Below are 25,033 nucleotides of genomic sequence, written 5' to 3'. Positions count from 1 at the left end.
TGTATTTATTTATTTTAAATTTTTTTATTACTCCATTTTAACACCATACGTTTTTCTTTAGAAATAAAATGATTCATTCATTTCACAGGAATCGTATCAAACTATATCGTTAACAAATTGAACTTTTGAAGTTTTTTTCTTGTATAAGCTAATAAGTCCAAAGTTGCTAACACTTCCAGGAGTGAATATCAAACAGTCACTGTACTTTCACAAGTTTCTCCAGTAATCTTGGCTAATATCATGATTTTCTTTTTCTTTTCATGTCGATGTTATGACAAACCAAACTCACTGTTTGACACAAAAACCATTTTTAGTAAAGTACAAATGAAGCTGTGACCGTTAAAAGGCTTAGGTGCGTTAGTCCTACTCATGTTTGTGGTAATTTTTGTTCCTTTTAAGTTTGACTTTTATTTCTGCTCCAATTTGGTTTAATACAGCTCTTTACTTTTCTTTAAAATACGTCTTTTATTGAAAAAAATTCATTCTTTATTAATCCTAAGAGAATTCAGTAGACCTATATTAATTCCATTTATGCTTTTTAGTATTTTCAAAGGCTTTCTATAGTAGAAAAATTTAACAAGCCAAAATGAACTGTGCAAGTTTTTTTACGAGTCACATTACTTTTGTTTATTCAAATATTGAATGAGTAAAATATAGTGTCCATGGCAGGTTGTAAGGTCACAACCTGATTGTATCAGGAGACATATTCGGTGAGCTTTATATTTTTGGGCGGAAGGCGACAAGCTCCAATTATCTAATTCTTACGAATATTGTTGCTGTGAAGCAAGCAATAAAAATCTTCTGAACTTTTCTATTAAAACAAAATACAACAAATACAATAAAACAAAGACAACATAAAAACGGACATATAATCAAAATTGGCAAGAAAAAATATTTTCCCAGCAGAGAACGGAGCTCGAAGGGATGGATAATAACTAAAACTGAACATAATAAAATCTTTCTTTATGACTGTAAACCGTAATCGATAACAATGACGAAAAGAGAGAAAATAGAGAAAAAGATGCAGAATGGGAAAGAGAAAATTAAAAAATAGTATAAAACTCAAGCGTTGGATAGCCCATATGACACCGAGCAATATAACAAAAGCTAAAACCAATAGGTTAGTAGGATCAACAGCAGTAAGGCTTTAAAATTAAAGCTGATTCAATTCTCTTTAGCCCCATTATAGAAATACGATAAAAATTCACTTCACATAAATAATATTTAGAAGAAATGTAGAGAATTTCGTACCTTAACGAAAACCTACGTCAGAAGTAACAAAAGAGACATCTTCTACTGCGATCGCAGTAGTAATTGGCAATATAAAAGGACTTATCGTAAAAATATTTACCGGATTAAACTAAAAAATACCATAAGGCAAGGTTATTTTCTCCCATCTGGTTAAAATCAAAATTGAAAATCCACAGGAAGAAAAAGATACTAGCAAAAAACCTACAAATCATAATTTTTTTTCGAAATTTGGCTTTGCCTTCAAATCCTACCCTACATCTGTAGACGCGGCCACCCTAAGATAGGCAAAGTTGGAGAAAAATTACAGAGTGTCATAATAAGGGTTATACGAGTTTATAGCTGACTATCTGAGATCCCTTTGGTGAAGCCACAAAATAGCTGAACTAGCAACGGATGCATAGGTGAAAAGTGGAATATTGGCAATCCTTAGTTTTAAACAACTCCAACATCCATTAAGACTCTTAGTTTTTCGAGGGTAAGTAAAACACTGAAATAAACGAAAATCTATAGAAAACACATAACAATTTATATCATATATACCTGAAATGATCAGATATTTGAAGATTATCTAGAGGTATCAGATGATACAAAAAGTGATAAAAATTTTACCTCCGTTCATAACCCATAAAATTGGATATAAGATTATAGAAACAAATAAATATAAAAAAAGAGAAGATACGTTGTCCTTTTAACAAAATTTTACTGACTAGCCTGGGACGCGAAAGCTTTGCTACCATCACTGGAGTAACGCTAATTTTAGTTAAGATAGACTAAATTTTCCCAGCCTATAGGCGAATCTTCTAGAATGTCTGTTTTACAAACTTTACCAATAACTTCATCGATGTATTCAGCTTCTATTCCACGTGGCACTGACACTTTCACGTTAATATCACTTTCCTTAATACAATCTCCAGTTGTGAGATTTCGAGCTGCCACAAGTGTTTTCCCGAGTTTATGTTTGCAAGGAATTTCGCAAGTTTGTATAGTCTTAACTGGCTGACCGATAGCAACTTCTATGGTTCTGATCTACAAAACGAAGAATTATTTAATGCTCAAACTGATCAAGAGAACTACTAAAGCGTCTTGGCCAGTTAAACATAAGCTTTCTCTTTAATAAAAGTAAATATTTTAACAGTAAGAACGATTGAATTAGTACTGAAAAAAGGATAACACACCACGAAGCCACATTTTTCAAGCAAAGATCAAAACAAATTTTGATGTCGAACAAGTGGAATCACACACATAAACACAAACTACAATTCATGGGCTAAGTCAACCTTTACCGAAAGTATTATCAAAAATTCGATAGTTACGAACATTATAAAGTCGGAAAATACTTACCCTCTTCCCGGTGGATTTGTTTTGAAACAAAAAAAAATGAATGCAATACTGAATATTTATAAAACTTTTTACAGATTAGCCTCAACCTTAATTACTGGAAGAACAAATCCACGGCTTAAAAAATATTTTTAGCCTGCATCTAAAAACTGTAAAAATGAGTGAATGCAAATATGATAAACAAACACAAGAATTTTTTAACATGTTTAATTCCTAAAAAAAATACACCTCTTATTTATACGCCCTTTTCAAAAGCCTTTATTAACAAACTAGACGGCAAAAATGTTGTTTATTAATAAAATAAAAGACAAAGAGATATAGAGATCCTCATGGGATTCAAGATTGCTTTTTTATAGACCTAAATTTTCTAGGAATTCAAGATAAATAGAGAAAAAAGAGAACCGAATTAAAATAAAAAAAGAAAGAACAAAAAAATCGAAGTGTGAAATACAGAAAATTGTGTTACGACTAGCCTTGCAAAGATTCATACTTATTTGATAAAAAGATGAGAGGGTAAAGATGAGGATTTATTAATAAATTAGATGGACGAATTTTTTTTTATAAATAAAATGAGATATATAAAACAGGAAGAGAAGTAGAGATCCTCATGGGGTTGAAGATTGCTTCTATATATACCTATATTTTATAGGACTTCAAGATGGATACAGAAAAAAACGAGAATTGAATTACAGTAACAAAAAGAAAAAAAAAAAAAGAAAGACAGAAAAATACGTTACAACTGGCCTTGCAAAGAATAATACTTATCTAACAGTTCGCGGTAACGAACTGTAGTAAGGAGCGACCCGGCTCAATAGTAATCAAAACTCTAAAAAATGGAATTTTGATACCAATAGCTACATCAAAAGAATCGCATTTTAATGCTGATTTTAAATATATAAGTTTCATCAAGAGCCTTATTTTAGAAAATAGGGGAAAACAACCCCTAAAAGTCATAGAATCTTAACGAAAATCACACCATCAGATTTGGCGTATCAGAGAACCCTATTGTAGAAGTTTCAAGCACCTATCTACACAAATGTGGAATTTTGTATTTTTTGCCACAAGGCAGATCACGGATGCGTGTGTATTTGTTTGTTTTTTTGTTGTTTTATTCCCGGGGGTGATCGTATCGACCCAGTGGTCCGATAATCTTGCGAGAGGCCTCATTCTAACGGAAATGAAAAGTTCTAGTGCCCTTTTTAAGTGACCAAAAAAATTGGAGGGCACCTAGGCCCTCTTCCACGCTAATTATTTTCCCAAAGTCATCGGATCAAAATTCTGAGATAGCGATTTTATTCAGCGTAGTCAAAAAACCTTATAACTATGTCTTTGAGGACGACTTACTCCCCTACAGTCCCCGTGGGAGGGGCCACAAGTTACAAACTTTGACCAGTGCTTACATATAGCAATGGTTATTTGGAAGAGTAGCCTACAGACGTTTTCTTTGGGATTTTTAGGTTAAGGGGGGGGGGGTTGAGAAGAGGGGAATGTGTTGGGGGAACTTTCCGTGGAGGAATTTGTCATGGGAGAAGAAAAGTTTCATGAAGGGAGAGCAGGATTTTCTAGCATTATTTAAAAAAAAAAACAATGAAAAAATAAATATGAAAAAGTTTTTTTTAACTGAAAGGAAGGAGAAGCATTAAAACTTAAAACGAACAGAATTATTACGTCTATGATGGGCTCACCTCCTCCTAATACTTCGCTCTTTACGCTAAGGCATTTTAGTAATTTCAACTATTTATTCTACGGCTTTTGTGATTCAGGGGTCATTCTTAAGAAATTGGGACAAGATTTAAGCTTTAGTGAAAAGAGCAAGGTACTGACGAGGGGGCGAATCCCTTCATATACGTAATAAAAACATGATAATACAGAAGTTCGTTACGTAAGCTAATTTGTAAGTTACGTATATCTTTTACTAATAAACATTCGTAAAAAATTAAAAGTTCTAGTTGTCTTTTTAAGTAACCAAAAAATCGGAGGGCAACTAGGCCTCCTCCCTCGCTCCTTTTTTCTCAAAATCACTCGATCAAAACTACGAGAAAGCCAATTAGCCAAAAAAAAAATATACAAATTTCGTTTTCATTATTCATCTACGGAGAGCCAAAATCAAAACATGCATTGATTCAAAAACGTTCAGAAATTAAATAAAAAAACAAGTTTTTTTTAACGGGAAGTAAGGAGCGACATTAAAACTTAAAACGAACAGAAATTACTTCTTATATGAAAGGGCTGCTTCCTCATCAACGCCCCGCTCTTTACGCTTAAGTTTTTCACTGTTTTAAAAAGTAGAATTAAAAGAAAGAGTCAAACTTTAGCGTAAAGAGCGGGGTGTTCATGAGGAAGCAGCCCTTTCATATACGAAATAATTTCTGTTCGTTTTAAGTTTTAATGTCGCTCCTTACTTCCCGTTAAAAAAACTTGTTTTTTTATATTTAATTTGGTACAAAGAAAAGAGGGTTATGATGAGGATTTATTAATAGATTAGATGGACAAAAAACTTATTTTTGTTTATAAATGAAATGAGATATATAAAAGAGAACGAGAAATAGATCTCCTCATGGGATTCAAAATTGCTTCTTCATAGACCTATATTTTCTAGGAATTCAAGATGGATACAGAAAAAAGAGAATTGAACTACAGTAACAAAAAAAGGAAGAAAAACCGAAGCATGAAAGGTAGAAAGATACGTTACTACTGGCCTTGCAAAGATTCATGCTTGTTTGGTACAAAGATGAGAAAGGATTAGAGAGGGTGTCATCATTTGATGTCGTTCAGTTTCAAGTGTCAAAGGATAAAACTGGTAAAACTAAAGTACACCGAAAATAATGCAAATTATTTAGGGAGTACACCCGGTGGGGATGCCCTTGCCCAGTCAGACAATTCACCCCTTTTTTCATGGCTAAGTTACAATGCCTTGCAGAAATCTTAGCAATGAAGAAAACGTCCAAAAATAACTATTGATATTTTCTATTGATGTGAAGCAAGGTTTTTTTTACTGCTTAAATTTTTTCACTCTAGCACGGTTTTCCATGCTAGAAAGTTGACACTAAAATAAACAAAACGAAAACACTTTTATAAAAGAAAGATCCAAATATTCTTACTTCACTTCTGGAAGCCTTTAACAACAAAATAGAAGTATTGAAAACCATAAACAGAACACACAAATAAAAAGCAAAAGAAAGAAAAACAAGAGCTAAAAGCTCATATGGCACTTGTGACGAGGTCTGAAGAGCCAAGAGAAAAGAGCTCATATGGCATGAGCTCTAGCAAAATTCTAAGAATCAATATATTGATTTAAAAGGAAAATCAGAGGTTTAATGCCGGTTGGGATTTAAAATAAGAGCACTGAGACACAAGGTCCTTCATAATATCAAAATTCATTAAGATCCGATCAGCCACTCGTAAGTAAAAAATACCTTATTTTTTTAAAATTTTTCCTCTTCTTTCAACCCCCCTCCCCCCAGATGGTCGAATCGGGGAAAAGAGAGCGGATCCAGTCCAGTTACATCAATCACGTATCTACGACATTTTCTTATCCTACCAACCAATTTTCATCCGGATCTCTCCACTCTAAGCATTTTCCAAGATTTCTGGTTTCCCCCTCCAACTCCCCCCAATGTCACCAGATTTGGTCGGAATTTAAAATAAAAGAGCTCTGAGACATGATTTCCTTCTACATATGAAATTTCATTAAGATCTGGTCAACCGTTCTTAAGTTAAAAATACCAAAATTTTTCTATTTTTTTCGAATTAACACCCCCCCCCCCTCAACTCCTCCAAAGAGAGCGGATCCATTCCAGTTATGTCAATCACGTATCTAGGACTTGTGCTTAGCTTTTTCAACAAGTTTCATCCCGATCCCTCCACCCTAAGCGTTTTCCAAGATTTTAGGTTTCCCCTTCCAACTCCCCCCAATGTAAACAGATCTGGTCGGGATTTAAAATAAGAGTTCTGAGACACGATATCCTTCTAAATATAAAATCTCATTAACATCTGATCACCTGTTTGTAGGTTGAAAAACCTCATTTTTCTAAGTTTTCCGAATTAATTTATGGTTAATACCAAGTGCCATAAAAAAACAGACGAAAAACAAAAATACTTGCATATTAGCATTATACGACATGAAAACCATTCATCATGCAGGATAACCGTCATCCCTTTCTCTAAAACTATACCACAATAGTGTGACAGCAGAGACTCGGTTCCTTTTTGGTTTGTTAATGAATTCTAATAAAACAGTCTATATTCAAAAAATTTAAGTATGCCGAAGGGCATCACAGCTCCTGAAAAAAGCAGCAAGTAAATAACTTCACGCATTTTTAAAGCTCCCCATATTGTTTTACAGCACCGTTCTATCCACCATGATGAGTAACATCTTGTTCCGTTCTATAGACATTCTCGATGAATTTAGAAGTTCTTATACGAGTACTGTGTTTCTATGCTGGACACATGATGCCTCTCATGCAAATAGTATAAGCACAACATTTACGAGAAATATTCTAGCCAGTATATATGTGGCATCTTTAATCTATCCATTAAATTCAGAATTGTATGAAGAGCTGGTTTAGCCTGCCAACCAGTCCAGTGGGAAAGGCAGGCAAGTCTATCAGCCCCAACCCCAGGGGTGCAATTGGGGACCCTCCAGGTACAGTCTTTTTATTTTGTGCTTGATGCCTATATCTCTGCTATATCTTTAAATCATGGGTGATACAAAAAAGAGCTATAGACCTAACACCAGAGAGATGAGATCAGACTGCTCCATACAGTTTAGTGGTACTGAATCCATTAATGATCAAATTGCATTGCTCACCTCTCACTTAAACACCCTAAAGAATAAGCAGAAGCTGAATGATCAAACGCTCAAAACTACAATGGCAGAAGTTGTCAGTCAAGCACTGTCTACTGAAGTTGGTCCATTGGTTGAGGCCTCTGTTAAAAAACTTACCCCTAGTCATGAACCTGCTACTTTTGATGCCAACAGTATAGAAATAATCAAACAAGAGGTATACTCTAGCCTGAAAATGGATTTTGATGTGCTTGTTGAAAAATCACTCAAACAATATGATCTGAGGATGACAAAGCTTGAATCCTCCCTGAAATTGCTTGACTCAGGTCTGTCAAAGCTGCAAAATTCTCTGAAACCAATTCAATCCAATGTTGATCGTCTGAGTGATCAGTTTGACCAAATGAAACTCTCAAATCAGCTGGTTCTATTTGGTTTAAAAGAAGACCCTTATCCAGAAGCTTCTGAAAGCAGATTCCTTGGATTTTGCAGTACTAGATTTCCTGGTATTCCTGTGACCCAGAATGATATAGTTTCTGCTAGAAGGATTGGTAAGCAAGGCTCAGGTTTGAAACCTCGTCCATTTGTTGTGGAATTTTGCAGTTCTAGAATGCAGCAGCTCATTCTTAGAGAAAAGAAATGCTTGCAAGGTAGTGGTGTCTTTATTTCTGAGTCACTCACAAAGTCTAGACTTCAGCTACTTAATTATACTAAATCAAAGCTTGGGAAGAGGTCTACATGGTCTAGTGGAGGAGAAATACTCACAAAGCTTTCTGATGGTAAAGTGATTACTGTCAAAGAGGCATCTCAAGTTGATACTCTCTATCAGTTAATTACAGCTCATCCAAGTCCATCAAAGCCCCTCCCAGGAGTGAAATAAATCATTTCTCTTTTTTTTCAGCTCTGTTTTGTAAATTTATTTATGATTTAATAGTTTTTCTTATGTTTGCATAATGTTGTTTATTATTTTTATTCCCTTTGAACCTAGTAGTTTATTATTGTCTTTGTTCTTGCAGTTGTTTTCTCTATTGTTGCCTATATGTCTTACCTTTCAATCCACCCTCTCTTACTTCAGCCTGCTTGTATGGATATTGTGTTCATTTGTAAAGTTGTTGTATACATTTGTCTTGTGTAGTATATATGGGTGATTTCTCCTTTCTTTTGAATTCATCTATTCTTAATTCAGTTATATTTGATCAACCAAGTAGTGCTGGTAGACAGGAGGCACACACTTTTGACCCTCTCCTTGAATCTATGGTTAGTTCTAGCTGCAATTATCACACCACCATTGATTATTGTGATAACATTTTGCCCTCACTCTCTTCAAATAGTTGCTTTAATGTATTTTGTTTGAATGTGCGTGGAATAAGAGATAAGTGGGACAGTCTTAAATCGTATTTGTGGTCTAATAATTCTTGCCCTTTTGATGTCATAGGCTTGACAGAAACATGGTTATCTGATAGTGATAATTTTACAGCTTATGATATGGATGGTTATATGGCTATTCATGTCCCTAGAATGGTAACAAAGTGTTCTGGGGGTATTTCTTTGTTTATAAAATCTAATATTGAATTTTGTAGAAGATCTGACCTTGAATCCTTGTTTACATCAGTGGTGTCTAATAGTAGGACAGTTTATTCTCTTGTCATTGATCTGAAAAGCCAGTTTGCATGTGATACTGTTTGTTTGTTTTATAAGCCCCCTCCATTTCCAACACATCTGTTCTGTGATTTGCTTGATCAGCTTTCTGGTGTGGGGACTTTCTCTAAAAAACGAATTTGTGTTTTGGGAGACTTTAATTGCAATATGTTAAATGTCGGATCAAATGATGAATGTGACCATCTTTTTGATGTATTTTCTTCTTCAGGGCTACTTCCTTCAATTTTTTTTCCTTCTCGTGTTGACCCTTCAAGAAATTCTGCCACTTTAATAGATAATATTTTCACTTCTCATTCTCCTAATCTGAAGTTCTCTTCTGGTCTTGTTTTCACTGATCTTTCTGATCACTTTCCTATTTATCTATCACTATCTGTGCCTAAAACTGAGATTACTGTGGATGAGAAAGGTAAATCTTCTTTCAGAACTTTTACAGATAAGGAAATTTCTAATTTAATATATGGTCTTCAGAGTAATGATTGGTCTAGTGTTCTTGAAGCTAATGATGCTGATTGTGCAACTAGATTATTTTTGTGTCGTATGGGGACTCTGTTGGATAAGCATTTTCCTCTTAGAAATAAGCCAAGGAATTTTGCACCCAAATGCCCATGGATGTCTAGAGGTCTGATCAATGCAACCCATATGAAAGCCTCTTTGTTCAAGGCTGCATGTAAAAGTAAGACACAGGATGATCTTTTGAAGTATAAACATTACAAAAATGTGCTCACTTCTTCAGTTCGTGTAGCAAAAAAGCTGTATTTTTCGCGTCGAATTAATGAATGCAAGGGGAATTTGCGCAAGGTTTGGACTGTAATTAATGAAGCTCTCTCTCGCAAGAAACACAAACATTCCTCTCCATGTTTTTATAGAAATGCTGATGGTTCTGTTGTAGACAAAAAATCCTCAGCGAGTGCCTTCAATTCGTATTTCACCACACTTCCTTCAGTTCTAATTCCACCCCCGAGTAGAGTAAGTTGTTTTCCCTTGGCAGAGAAGTCTTTTTTCCTTTCCCCATGTAGTACTACTGAGATTTCTAGTATTATTTCCCAACTTCCTAGCAGTCGTTCAGTTGATAGTTTTGGTTTGAGTAATAATGTCCTTAAAAAAATTAGTCAGTTTGTTTCTCATCCGATTTCACACATAACTAACCTCTCTCTTTCTTCTGGTATTTTCCCTCATTCATTTAAAGTTGCTACTGTTCTACCTTTGCATAAAAAAGGTGATTCGTCTCTAATTTCAAACTACAGACCTATTTCTCTTCTTCCCGTCATCTCAAAGGTTGTTGAAAAAGTAGTGTATCGTCGACTCTCTTCATTTGTATTTAGTACTAATTCGACTGATGGAAATTCTCTCATCACTAACCATCAGTATGGTTTTCGTCCCTCATTCTCTACCTTACATGCACTTACTGATGCTACAGAGTTTGTGCGTGTTAATCTGGACAAGGGCTTGTGTGTTTTGGGTCTATTTCTTGACTTTTCAAAGGCCTTTGATATGGTTGACCACAATGTTCTTCTGTCTAAACTATCCTTATTTGGTGTGCATGGAGTCCCACTAGATTGGTTTAGGTCCTACCTCTCAGATAGATCTCAGTATGTTTTGGTTAACCGTACTTCTTCCACTACTTTGCCTGTATTGAAAGGTGTCCCACAAGGCTCTGTGCTTGGACCACTTTTGTTTCTAATCTACATTAATGATCTTGTTGATGGTATTCATCCCCATATTCACCCTGTTCTTTTTGCTGATGACAGTAATTTTTTCATTGCTGCGGTGGACCTGCCATCTGCCACTTCTATAGCTCAAGGTCTTCTTGATAAAGTAAAGGATTGGTGCTGGTCAAATGGTATGGCTCTTAACAGCCGAAAGAGTGCCATTGTCAACTTTAGGACCCCTTACCGCATGAGAGACGTACGGGAGCCAATCACCCTGACTTTTGGGAATGATATTATACCACAAGCTACTATGGTGAAACTTCTTGGTGTGTATCTTGACTGTTTTCTTTCTTTTAAACCGCATATAACTCACACCCGTTCCTTAATACTCCGCCAGTCTTCAATGTTGCACCGGATTAATTCATTTCTTCCTCCTGATATTATGGTTTCTCTTTATCATGCTTTTATTCATCCTTACCTTTCTTATTGCTGCTCTGTCTGGGGCAATACTAATAAATCTCTTCTCTGCTCACTTCAAAGAGCCCAAAATAGGGCAGTGAAGGCTACTTTTCTTCTCCCTCGGCTTTACCCTTCCTCTGATCTTTATAATGATACTGGAATAGCTCCGCTGGATCATATTATAGGTAAAAATACTCTTTATTTAGCGCATTCTGCTTTTCTAGGTACTCTTCCACCGACCCTGCAGCAGTTTTTCTCAAGGACAGGCTCAGGTAGGTACTTTTCTTCTTTGCGTAATTCTTCTCGACGATTTATTTTACCAAAACGATCCTCTACAGCAGCTCAGAGGTCTCCTGTATATCAGTCAATTCTATTATGGAACTCCATCCCTTTGGATGTCCCTCTTTTTCTTTCTGCAAATGCATTATTTCGTCGGGTCTTTCCAGTTAAATAATTTTTGTCTCTCTTTTAATTCTATCCCAATTTGTATGTCACTTCTCTTCTTTTAAAATCTTGTCTTGTTCCAGTGTTTGTTTTTTTTTTTTTTTTTTTTTTTTTTTTTTTTTTTTTTTTTTTTTTTTTTTTTTTGTATATATTTTATAAGTGTTTTTTTTTTTTTTTGTGCTCTGTGGCCCATTACAAGCATAGCTTCTTGGGCCTATTAATTGATTTACTTTTGTAATAGTTTTCTTTAGTATTAATAAATTGATTGATTGATTGATTGAAGTGTTCGACGGAAGTATCTGTAAAACTACTAAGGTTATTGACAGCAGTATTTTGCCGAGCCTGTTACATTCCGGCCAAGGCCAAAGTTAGAACCGATTGGTATCTGAGCTTCAGTAAAAAAAAAAATAAGCTATTTGAAAGATTAAAGCTGTATGTTGCAAAGAAAACCTTACTGACTATAAGCTTTTGGCTATTGATTTATAGTGAGAGAATTACCAATATTTTCCATCTTTGACATTTAAGATTATTTCGTCTAGCCCCCCCCCCCATCCTAGTTTCAGTTATTACTGTGAATGACTACATTATTGCGGTTTAAAACACTCTCAAAATGTTAGGTTCATTTTTCTTTCGCATTTTCCTTTTTGACTTAGTGCCGTTCCTATCTTTAACTGGGACAACTCTAGACTGACTACTTTCTGTAAATTTTTTAACATACAAATACAATATCTTACTAATATGTAATATGGCTGCATATTCCAAACACTTGGGGATTTTATCCGTAACCTCCCTTTTCTGTCCCACTAATTCACACTTAAATGTCTCCTCCACTGCCCTTACTTTCCTCTTATTCTCGTAAAATCCATCACTAACAAAGTTTTCCTTCTTTTACCAGGCTTTAAGCGTTTTTGGAAATATCCCTAAATGGGTTACAATATTTTCTAGGTAAACCATCTTCTGCTACTCCATAGATAATTTTCATAATATCATTCCATTCACCTTTTACATTGTCAAGTTCTGAACTCTTCAGTTTCATATTCACCTATTCTTGAAAATTTTCTCTCAGATTTTCATTCTGGACTCCTATAAACGTCAAAGCTACCCGGAAGATAGTTACCCTCCTTAAATACCAGCTTTAAATTTACTCCAGAGACTTTTAGATGGTGATCCTTACTATACGATAGGCGTTCCTATATACCGTAATGTCCCTTATCGATCCTACCAGTTTACGATTTACAATGACATAATCAATTAGGTTGACCGTCCCATGACAACCAACAAGGGCTATATACGACTGTGATTAATATCTTACATGTTTTGGGCGTAAATTGAGCAACTAGAATCCCATTAGTAATACCTTCTCAACCTAAGCAAGACTTAAAAGTTTCCTAATTCATAATTGGCTATACCTCCTGCAGATGTACTATATTTCTAGTTCCTGCAACTGTGTTTGAAACTTCTCTAAGTTACTACCAAATCTGTCAGACAGTTCTATAGCGTCAAGTACCACTATGACTGAAGCACTTGCACTTTTTGGTCAAAAGTGAGCAACTAGAATACTATGACTAACACCCGCACAACCCATTTCACATAACTTTGTGTTTCTTATCCGCAGCAAATGAGTTTCTGAAACTGCAACCAAGTGTGATCAAAAACGTCTAAACTAGCCTAGTCAGTCAATATGTCAGTGTGATAGTTGTCGTTCAGTATCGTAACGTTCCAGGTCACAATTTTTATAGCAGCGAATACATTGAAATCGTTACGGCTTCAAGAAAGCAAATGGATTCCACCAGTGCATGTCAGGGACAAGTAACTTCTTCTCAAGTCTAAATAAAACGCTTAAGCCGGATTAGACCTGGCTAGCAAGAAGTCTCCAAGACATCCAGATGAATAGATGCTTAGTAAAAACCTGGGACAATCATGATCACTCCACGGTGTTTTGCGCTTGGTGATGCTCTCTTTTAAAAAAATAAAATAAAAATGACGTTCTGCAAAATGAATCTCAAGCCTATTACCTCTGACTCATAACATCTTCATGCCTGTAAATACTAAATTACGATTGGGAGGCAGTCTATACTAAATAGCAAAGAAAAGAAGAGGTTCAGTCCACAAAAGCCAATCAAAAACAAACAAAATCAAGAAGAATAGTCAATTAACTATAATCCAGTAAAATACTTAATCATTTACAAGGCCATTAAGTCATAGAACGGCGCCATTCCTAAAGGTTACTCTGCCGTAGTCACGATCCTGGTGACGAGAAAATCGTGAAAGGTACATCCCACGGCTATTTTGAGGCTGTGCAAGAAGGGTTTCTATTTCGAGGATAAGGACGTAAAAAAACATATGAATGAGTAGAGATCCAGAACCATCTCAAAAAACCCACAGCTCTAGCCTTTTATATCCAACCTCTCTTCATCATGTATTTTCCAGTGTTTGGCGAAGATTTCTTTTTCATAATTCCATCTCCTTGCGAGGGCCTTCATAATTGACAAATATAGCCATACATCATGTCACTTCGCTCACTTTGTTTGCTATGGTCGGCAGCTCAGGCCTTCGGCCCCCAGAAAACAAGAATAAGCCGCACAAGACGCCAACTTTCGTCACCTTAGAAGCTCACACTTGATCAGTGAAACCAGTTTTGATATTTTTATGTTCTCACTTGACTTCGTTCAGTTATTTTTTTTAATCAACACAAAAACAACTTGTGCATAGATAGACATAAAATGAAAGGATACATCTAAATAGGTCAATTAAAATAAGTTACCTCCTGAATAAGCTGTTTTAATTCCTCAGGCAAAAGGGAGCACTTGTGGTCTGTTCCTTTGATTGTCTTATCGAGGGTTACATGTCTTTCTACAATTTTCGCTCCAAGGGCAACTGCGGCTAAGGTTATGGCAGTCCCTTCTTCATGTCCAGAATATCCGACTATTAAGTTAGGAAATTCTTCTCTGTATTTTGGAATTAGACTTAAGTTGGTTTCGTTAGCTAATTGAGGATAACCACTAACACAATGCAGAATAGCTAAGGGAGAATTATTGTGACCAGTTATGATGTCAACTGCTCTTCGGATTGTATTTTCTTGCTGCATTCCTAAGTAAGAAAGAAAAGAAAAAGAAAATTAGAATAAAAGTAGTTGATAGAATTAAAAAACAAAACAAAAAAATTATTGAAATTCCCAGTACACAGGAAGTAAAGAAAGGTTAAAAGTTTGACCTTTACAGACCAATTGCTAGTAAGATTTCATGGTTTGGTGAACCCCCGAATTTCTCCGTTTTGAAGCCATCTAGCAACTTGACGGAAAAATAATTCAATGGTATAAAAATTCTTACGGGGACTAGCTTCTTTTTAGCTGTGTGCCGATCAAAGTTTAAACAGACGCGGTTACTTTCCAGCAGAATGGAAGTGGAACTCCTTCTCCTTTCCTTTCTACATGAAAGGAAAAGTTACATTTGTGCTGAATATCTATCCCCTCAACCCTAAAGTTCCAAGCATATCGAAGTGCTTTTGTAGAAGGGTCTGATAGGGTAAATAAATCTGTAAATCATCACTCTTATGTTACATTGGTCCAGGGTAAGTGCACCGCGAGTTTCAAGCCAATCAGAGGAAAAAAAGCCAGCCAGCCTTTTCGCTGAAAATTATACAATGGGTGTGGTGTTAGAGGAGTAACATGCCCATTTGTGTCTTCAATATTGCAGGTCGAAAATCATTGTTTGATTCCCGTATAAACCAGGTACAACACGCTTACCTCTCAGGTTAAACGTGGCACTAAGGGGAAGAGAGGATATGACTTTGTTTTGACGGAGCCACTTTGGCTCTGAAGTGGGTCACATTGAAAATCCTTCAGTTACTCTTGTTCCACAACATGCCTACCTTGCAACTAGAAATTCTACTTTGCTCTTCGTATCATACAAGTTGAAAATGGTTTCATTACTCAAGCTCAAACAAGCCAACCTTTGTGGTAAACGTTGGCTGCAAGATGCCGGCTTTGGTACTGTTAAAAGCACTATTGACCCATACTAATTCTCTTATCATAATGATTAAAAATCTTTGCGTGACTTAAGTTCAAAAAAGATGCAATATACCCATTTTCCAATGCTTAACGACTTGGTCGATAGCTACGACTTAGCTGGTTTTGTAATGAGTTAGGACTTAATTACTTTTCCACTTTATCAACTGGGTAAGACTACTTTAGATATTTATTTAAAATAATTTTTTGTTTATGTTTTAAGTCATAAAACTAACAAATAAAAAATTATAGTGCTGTCGCCAGTCTCATTTTCTTTCGATCTTCTATCGAAGGGTATCCTACATCACAGTATTCCGATAGCTACCTTCCGTTTCACGAAAATGAGTCAACTTCAAGGTTTTTGGTTCATTTCATGGGCTAGAACCTTTCTGATGTGGATTTGTTTGTACTTTGAGTAGCTCTTGGCCAAGGATGCATACACTGTAATTTTCAAGCTGATCATACTAAATAAAATTTTCCATACACTTTCATCCAATGAGCTAGGTTTAGTCCCACTACCCCAAGGTACATGGTCTGTAATTTTTGCACCGACGGCCATCCTCTGTAAATTTCTGTTCTTTCGATACGGATTATTTACGCCTCGGTATCCCTTTGGCCCAGGGTACGTGTCCCGAAGTTTTAATCTAATTGGAAAAAAATAGCACAATCCCTTTTGGCGAAATTAGCCGTAAGTTTGGTCCCATTTACCAAGAATACAGCCTATGCAAGTTTCGATATCGAACATAAAAAAAACATGTTTCACGCATTTACGCCCTGTACACTTTTTGCAAGTTTGAAGCCGGTCGGTCAATACAAATCTGTTCTTGCATTTCTTCGCAATTCCGGTTTAAACAGGTGCAACATTGCTAATTTTTCTGCTCAAACCTATTTGCAAAAAATGGGCAATTTTCGCAGTTTGGGACCCTTTCTCCATAGGCAACATGATTTATATCATGCATGGTGGCATGTTTATTGGATATTTTGACTGTTTTGAGCAAAATAGTTATATCGAAATTAGGAACTGCAATCATCAGGTGTATTTGGAGATGCCCAAGGATTCACGGGGCGTTCGAGTTTGTACCTCCAATCATACATATTTAAATTCTTTGTAGGATCGTAGTTTTAACAAGGTTCAGCATGACCGCCTTTTCTACCTACGTTGAACTGAGAAAAATGGGCCAACAGCATAGGTTGGGGTCAACGCCCTTGGGGCTGTGCAGATTTTGCCCTTTCTGGCACATTTTCTTTACCTTTTCAGTCATTCTGAGTGAAATGGCTATTATTTGCCCTTTAATCAGTTTCTAACCTTAAACGGGCATTAGAACTTTAGTTTTCGGTCACCACTCTCCCATGTTTCTAAGACAACTACTACTATACGAGATGGCAAAAACTTAACACATGTCGCTCTTTACTTAAGTATAGCCTCTACAAGTTGGGATACGCGCAATTAATCGAATAATTCCAAGCGATTAAGTATCGTGATCGAATCATTACTACCTTCTTTCTTGCAATCAATTGGTCAATTATGTGTGAAAGAGGAAAATAAATTAAACTCGCAACTTGGGGGAAAATATATTTGGGAATTGTGATGCCTTCAAACTGCAAGACATCAGAAAAAAAAGAGAAAAAAAATACACAAAAAATTCAATGTGCGATGTCAAAATTTTAAATGATCATAAACAAACCTGAAAAAAGGGAGGACTACTGCAACCCTCCGTTCCCAAAAAGTGTAAGTTAAAGTATTACGTCACCGAGAATTACATATGCTACTCAACCCACCGTCTTGTTAAGCGTATTCCATTTTCGAACATTTGAACAAAACTGCAGTGCTGAAAATATGCGATATCAAACAGTTCGTGGTAACGAACTGTAGTAAGGAGCGACCCGGCTCAATAGTAACATCAAAAGAATCGCATTTTAATGCTGATTTTAAATATATAAGTTTCATCAAGTTTAGTCTAGTCTTACCCATCAAAAGTTACGAGCCAGAGAAAATTTGCCTTATTTAGGAAAATAGGGGAAAACACCCCCTAAAAGTCGTAGGATCTTAACGAAAATGACACCATCAGATTCAGTGTATCAGAGAACCCTACTGTAGAAGATTCAAGCTCCTATCTACAAAAATGTGGAATTTTGTATTTTTTGCCAGAAGACAAATCACGGGTGCGTGTTTATTTGTTTGTTTTTGTTTTTTTTTCCCAGGGGTCATCGTATCGACCAAGTGGTCCTAGAATGTCGCAAGAGGGCTCATTCTAACGGAAATGAAAAGTTCTAGTGCCTTTTTTAAGTGACCAAGAAAATTGGATGGCATCTAGGCCCCCTCCCACGCTCATTTTTTCCCAAAGTCAGCGGATCAAAATTTTGAGATAGCCATTTTGTTCAGCATAGTCGAAAACCATAATAACTATGTCTTTGGGGATGACTTACTCCCCCACAATCCCTGGGGGAGGGGCTGCAAGTTACAAACTTTGACCAGTGTTTACATATAGTAATGGTTATTGGGAAGTGTACAGACGTTTTCAGAAGAATTTTATTTTGTTTGGGGGTGGGGCTGAGGAGAGGGGGCTATGTTGGAGGATTTTTCCTTGGAGGAATCTGTCATGGGGGAAGAAAAATTCAAAGAAAAGGGCGCAGGATTCTCTAGCATTACTATAAGAAAACAATGAAAAATAAACATGAAAACGTTTTTTCAAATGAAAGGAAGAAGTAGCATTGAAACTTAAAACGAACAGAGATTATTACGCATATGATAATTCTAAAAATACTTTAGCATAAAGAGCGAGGTATTTAGGAGGAGATAAATACCTTGCTCTTTATGCTAAAGTATTTTTAGTAATTTCAACTATTTATTCTACGGCCTTTCTGATTCAGGGGTCATTCTTAAAGAATTGGGACAAAACTTACGCTTTAGTGTAAAGAGGGAGGTATTAACGAGGGTACAAACCCCCTCGTATACATAATAAAAATATAAGGTTATGAAAGTTTGTTACGTAAGTTAATTCTTAAGTTACGCATATTTTTTACTAATAAAAACGTTCTTTAAAATTAGAAGTTCTAGTTGCCTTTTTAAGTAACCAAAAAATTACAGGGTAACTAGGCCTCCTTCCTCACCCCATATTTCTCAAAATCGTCTGATCAAAACTAAGAGAAAGTCATTTAGCCAAAAAAGGAATTAATATGCAAATTTCATTTTAATAATTTATGTGCGGAGAGCCAAAACCAAACATGCATTAATTCAAAAACGTTCAGAAATTAAATAAAAAAAAACTAATTTTTTTTAGCTGAAAGTAAGGAGCGACATTAAAACTTAAAACGAACAGAAATTACTCCGTATATGAAATGGGTTGTCCCCTCGCAATCCCTCGCTCTTTACGCTAAAGTTTGACTTTTTGCCACAATTCTACTTTTTAAAACAATTAAAAGCTTTAGCGTAAAGAGCGAGGGATTGCGAGGGGACAACCCATTTCATATACGGAGTAATTTCTGTTCGTTTTAAGTTTTAATGTCGCTCCTTAATTTCAGCTAAAAAAATTAGTTTTTTTTTATTTAATTCTCAGCTAAGCGCAAGAGGAACTTAGCGCTTATTATATCACTGGTAAGCACCCAGGGAAAAACCCAATTCAAAAATTACTCTGATTTTCCTACGATTTATTGTATTTTCCATATAACTTACCTATTTTCGGATTTTAATTGTATCCCCCCCCCATCACCTAGAGCGTTAACCCTCCAACAGAAAAATTCTGTTTCATATAATATTTCCACCAATCAGGAAATGCTACGAAAAACCGAATTGGCTCAAATTAGCGCTAGCAAAATCACAGTGTTAGTAAGATCTCATTGTGAGCGGGCCTTAAAGCTCATGGAAAACTAACTTTTGTTTGTATCCTTCAACTTTAAGCTTTCAAATATTCAAGTAGTTCAGAACTTGAGCTCAGGCAGCAATTGGCTCAATCTTTGGCCTAGGCGAGAATTGTATATAGGTTTGGCAAAGTATTGAAGAGTTTTGCTAGATAACGTCTTTAAAATTGCTTTCAAGAGATTGATTATACGTAATGCTTAGAAATAGAATGTTAACACAAACCCCTCAATAATCCATGGTGCCTTGCTCGCTATGGTGAACAGATTAATACTGTAAAAGTCAATGAATAGCTTCAAAAGTTTTTTTTTTTTTATTCATTCATAATACTATGAGCTTACTCCATTACCACAGAGGATATAGCGATACTCTACATAAACACAAATTATTAGGACTACCTCCATAATGATAGCAAAACTATAGATTCAACCATTCTATTGGAAATATACAGTTATAGGATTTTATTTGGCTACTGAAACGTATTAAGACTATTTATTCCAGGTACACTTCAATGATTATTTTTACTACTACTACTAACAACTCACCACAGCACAAAGCCATGTTAGGCCAGGACAGCTACGCACGCTCCTCCTCCAACCCAATCTATTCAAAGCCAAGGTAGGCGAGGCCGTCCACTTGATCAATCTTTTCGTTACCCAGCGTCACCTTTTCATCTTCACTTATTCATAGCTTTAGCAACTTAGTCTCCTTAACATTAATCTTCAAACCTATTCTAGCACCGTGAACTCTCGCAAAACCTCTAAAAGTTCATTCACTTCGTTCCACTTTCATTTAGAATCCTGAAATGATCAGCATAATCTCAGTCCGAGAAAAACTTATTTCCCCTTTTAATTCCGTGTTTTCTCATTGCCTTTCCTGTGCTCCTTAAGACCGAGTCCATCAAAATGATCCATATAAATGAGAATAGAACACAACCCTGCTTAACTACTGATTTAATACAAAACCAGCTGCTAACCTCAATTCCTACCTTAACCACAGCAGGGTTATTCTCGCACATAGCGCTAGCCACTTTAATGCATTTGTCTGGTATATCCTACAGGGATAGAACCTTTGCTAAAGCTCTTCTATCAGCTGAATAAAACGCTTGTCAACAATACATCTGTTAGGTCCATTCAGACAAGCTTACACCATGGAATTTCTGTGGTGCGTTCTTCATCTTTTTAAGGTTGTTAAACTCCTTTCAGCCACAGTAGTAGAAACCAAAAACGTAGGGAGAAACCGTGTATTTTACATGGGTACTGCGGAATCTGGAATTATGGGCATTCTGTGGGCCGGGTCCACAGTGCTAGAGCAGGATTTGACTCGAACCGAAAAGATGTTACACCGATGCTCCAATTATGTTATTAAACAGTTCAACCAGATTTCGGACAAGTCGTTTCCATTAAAACTCAACAAGCTTATTCAAACTCTTCAGATCCTCTGAGCAAAACGTTTGGTCGGTAAATAGAATGCTAATAGAATTAAGAAGCATAACTTAACTTTCTGTAGACCAACTTAAGGGTTAGAGAGCCTTTGAAAATAAGAAACAACGATCATGGTAATAATAAATTTGCGTAAAATTCGATAGAAACTATTTGAAGATGAGACCAAAATGTATCAACAATTCGAAAGTTAAAAGCTAGAGAAAGCTTTGTAAAAACAGAAATATAATCTTTTACGAGTTCACTTTCTCTACGTAGTTCTTTTCGCAGATTTATTTTACCTTAACCATCATCAACAGCAGCTCAGTTGTCTTCTGTTTATAAATTTATTCTACTATGGAACTCCATCCCTTCTGGTGTCCCTCTATCTCTCTCTGCAAAGGCAGTTTCTCGGCGGGTCTTTCCAGTCCAGTAATATTTTGCCTGGATTTTTTATTATTATTATTAATTTAGCAGAAGTTCGAAGTCAGTGAGGTGTGTGTCATTTCAAACTATCAATATTGGAATTTCCTCCATAAAAAGAGTAGATGTATTCAGATATTTAGGTATTTATACAGATTCAACTTTGTTCTTTAAAGCACATATTAGTAAAGTCGGAAACAGCAGTGTCCAGGAATCTTGGTTGTTTGCATCTATTTAAGTTTCTGTTTCCGTACTAGATCGTGAGGACTTTATATTATTCATTACTCGAATTTTATTTCCAATATTGCCCGAGCGTCTGGGTGTTAACTTTCCCTTCGTGTTTACGAGGATTATAAATTGTTCAAGATAAAAAAATAAGAATCGTGGACATTTTTTGAACAAACCCTAGGAAGAAAAATATCTAAAATTAAAACATCTTTTTTTGTTTCTGGGTATTCTTGATTTGCAACAAATTTTTCACCTTAATTGGGTATATGGTTTTTAAATATCCAACACAGTAATAATTTTTTCCATAACATGAAACTTTTGTTTGAAAATAAGCATAGCCATTTATCAAGACAATGAATAAATGCCTTTTCACGTTTGTTAAAGATGAGAAATCAAGACTAAGTGCGAGATATCAAGACTGCCCACAAACATAAGCTATTTGATATAGCAAGTGAATCACCATCACTATATATATATATAAAAAGGAATTAAAAGAGATAGTTCTTTCCGCCCAAAGTAGCAGGGATTGAATGCCTTATTGATTTATTTATAACTTGTTTTGTAAATCCCTTCTCGATCTTTGTGAGTCAATGTTGTCCTTTTTTTTCTTCTTCCTTTCTTTCTTTCTAGCTATGTGCTCCGTGAGCATTATTGAAGTGCAATTTATTTTTTTCCTTTATTATCAAAGAAGACGTACTAGTTGTCTCTCTGTCTCCTTTGTACTAGTTAAATAAAAAACAAGTTATTTTTAACTGAAAGTAAGGAGCGAAATTAAAACTTAAAACGAACAGAAATTATTCCGTATAGTAAAGGGATTTTCCCCTCCTCAACACCTCACTCTTTACGCTAAAGTTTGACTCTTTGTCACAACTCTACTTTTTAAAACCGTAAGAAACTTTAGCGTAAAGAGCGAGGTGTTGAGGAGGGGACAACCCTTTTACTATACGGAATAATTTCTGTTCGTTTTAAGTTTCAGTGTCGCTCCTTACTTTCAGTTAAAATAAACTTGTTTTTATGGCACTTGGTATTAACCTATTGACATACAGCAATCGCAAATTCTGTCGGTCCCAGTTTTGCTACTTTAGGCACTTCCAGGTAAGCTAGTAGGCCTACGATGGAATTTGGCAGGCGTATCAGGGACCGGTCCAGATTAAATTGGAAATAGTCGTTTTTTCTGATTTGACTATCTGGGGGGGGAAGTGGGGGGCCCGTTAATTCGGAAAAATAGAAAAATTGAAGTATTTTTAACTTACGAACGATTGATCAGATCTTAATGAAATTTGATGTTTGGAAGGATAACGTGTCTCAAAGCTGTTATTTTAAATCTCGACCGGATTTGGTGACATTGGGGGGGGGGGTATATGGGAGGGGAAACCTAAAATCTTGGAAAACACTTAAAGTGGAAGGATCGGGATGAAACTTGGTGGGAAAAATAAGCACAAGTTCTAGATACATGATTGACATAGCCGGAACGGATCCGCTCTCTTGGGGGTACTTGGGGGGGGGGGTTAATGAAAAATTTGAAAAAATGAGGTATTTTTAACTTACGAACCGGTGACTGGATCTCAATGAAATCTAATATTTAGAAGGATATCGTATCTCAGAGCTCTTATTTTAAATCCCGACCGGATCTGGGGACATTGGGGGGGGGAGTTGGGAGGGGAAAACCTAAAACTTGTAAAACACCTAGAGTGGTGGAATCGGGATGAAACTTGGTGGGGAAAAAATCACAAGTCCTAGATACATGGTTGACATAACCAGAACGGATCCGCTCTCTTTAGGGTAGTTGGGGGAGGGAGTTAATTCTGACAAATTAGAAAAAAACGAGGTATTTTTAACTTACGAACGGATGATCGGATCTCAATGAAATTGGAAAGTTAGAAGGATCTTGTGTCACAGAGCCCTTATGTTAAATCCCAACCAGATCTGGTGACATTGCGGGGGGGGGGGGAAGTTGCGAGGGGGAAACCTAAAACATGGAAAACACTTAGAGTGGAGGGATCGGGATGACTTGATGGGAAAAATAAGCACAAGTCCTAGATAAATGTCCTAGAAAAAATGAGGTATTTTTAACTTACGAATGGGTGATCGGATCTCAATGAAATTTGATATTTAGAAGGATATCTTGTCTCAAAGCTCTATTTAAAATCCCGACCGGATCTGTTGACACTGGGGGGAGTTTGGGGCGGGGGAACCTAAAATCAGGGAAAACGCTTAGAGTGGAGGGATCAGGATGAAAATTGGTGGGACAAATAAGCAGAAGTCTTAGATACGTGATTTACATAATCGGAACGGATCCGCTCTATTGGGGGGGTTGATTATGAAAAATTAGAAAAAATGACGTATTTTTAACTTACGAAGGAGTGATCGGATTTTCATTAAACTTCATATTTTGAAGTACCTTGTAACTCAGATATCTTATTTCAAAACTCAACCAAATCCAGCGCAATTGGAGGGGGGGAGTTGGGGGACCGGAAATCTTAGAAAATACTTAAAGCGGTGAGATCAGGATGAAACTGGATGGGAAGAATAAAAACCTGTCTAAGATACGTGACTGACATAACCAGACCGCATCTGCTCTCTTTGTTGTAGTTGGGGGGGGGGGGGTAATTTTGAAAATTGAGGTATTTGTAACTTACGAAAGGGTGACCAGATCTTAATGAAATTTGATATTTAGAAGGATCTTGTGCTTTAGAGCTCTAATTTTAAATTCCGACCAGACCCTGTGACATTGAGGGGAGTTGGAGGGGGAAACCGGAATTCTTGGAAACCGTGAAAATTGGGGTATTTTTATCTTACGAAAAGGTGATCGGATCTTAATGAAATCTGATATTTAGAACGATATCGTGTCTCAAAGCTCTTATTTTAAATCCCGACCGGATCTAGTGACATTTGGGGGAGTTTGGGGTGAGGGAATCTAAAATCATGGAAAACGCTTAGATTGGAGGGATCGGGATGAAACTTGGTGGGAAAAATAAGCAGAAGTCTTGGATACGTGATTTACACAATTGGAATGGATCCGTCCTATTAGACGGATCCTATTAAAATGACGTATTTTTAACTTACGAAGAAGTGATCGGATCTTCATGAAACTTCATATTTAGAAGGACCTCGTAACTCAGATCTCTTATTTTAAATCTCAAACGGATCCAGCGTAACTGGGGGGGCAGGTGGGAGGGCTGAAAATCTTAGAAAATACTTATAGCGGTGATATCAGGATGAAACTGGATGGGAAGAATAAAAACCTGTATAAGATACGTGACTGACATAACCAGACCGGATCTTCTCTCTTTGGTGGAATTGGGGGGGGGGGGGGTAATTTTGAAAATTGTGGTATTTGTAACTTACGAAAGGGTGACCAGAGCTTAATGAAACTTGATATTTAGAAGGATCTTGTGCTTTAAAGCTCTTGGAATTCTTGGAAAACGTGAAAATTGGGGTATTTTTATCGTACGAATAGGTGATCGGATCTTAATGAAATTGGATATTTAGAAGAAATTCATGTTTCAGAGCTCT

General features: G+C 36.2%; 1 long non-coding RNA gene across 1 annotated transcript; it reads right to left on the bottom strand.

Moving 5' to 3' along the window:
- Window positions 1-797: 797 nt before the first annotated feature.
- LOC136035150 (uncharacterized) lies at window positions 798-14,669 on the bottom strand. The gene is made up of 2 exons (XR_010619353.1): window positions 14,348-14,669; window positions 798-2,277 (listed from the first exon to the last, which is right to left on the bottom strand). It is a non-coding gene; the product is annotated as an uncharacterized LOC136035150 (long non-coding RNA).
- Between the last annotated feature and the right edge of the window lie 10,364 nt (window positions 14,670-25,033).

The sequence above is a fragment of the Artemia franciscana genome, chromosome 14 (genome assembly GCF_032884065.1).
Source record: "Artemia franciscana chromosome 14, ASM3288406v1, whole genome shotgun sequence".
Classification (NCBI taxonomy): Eukaryota; Metazoa; Arthropoda; class Branchiopoda; order Anostraca; family Artemiidae; genus Artemia; species Artemia franciscana.
The sequence above is the reverse complement of the archived record's forward strand: the minus strand, read 5'-3'. Positions and strand labels throughout refer to the sequence as shown.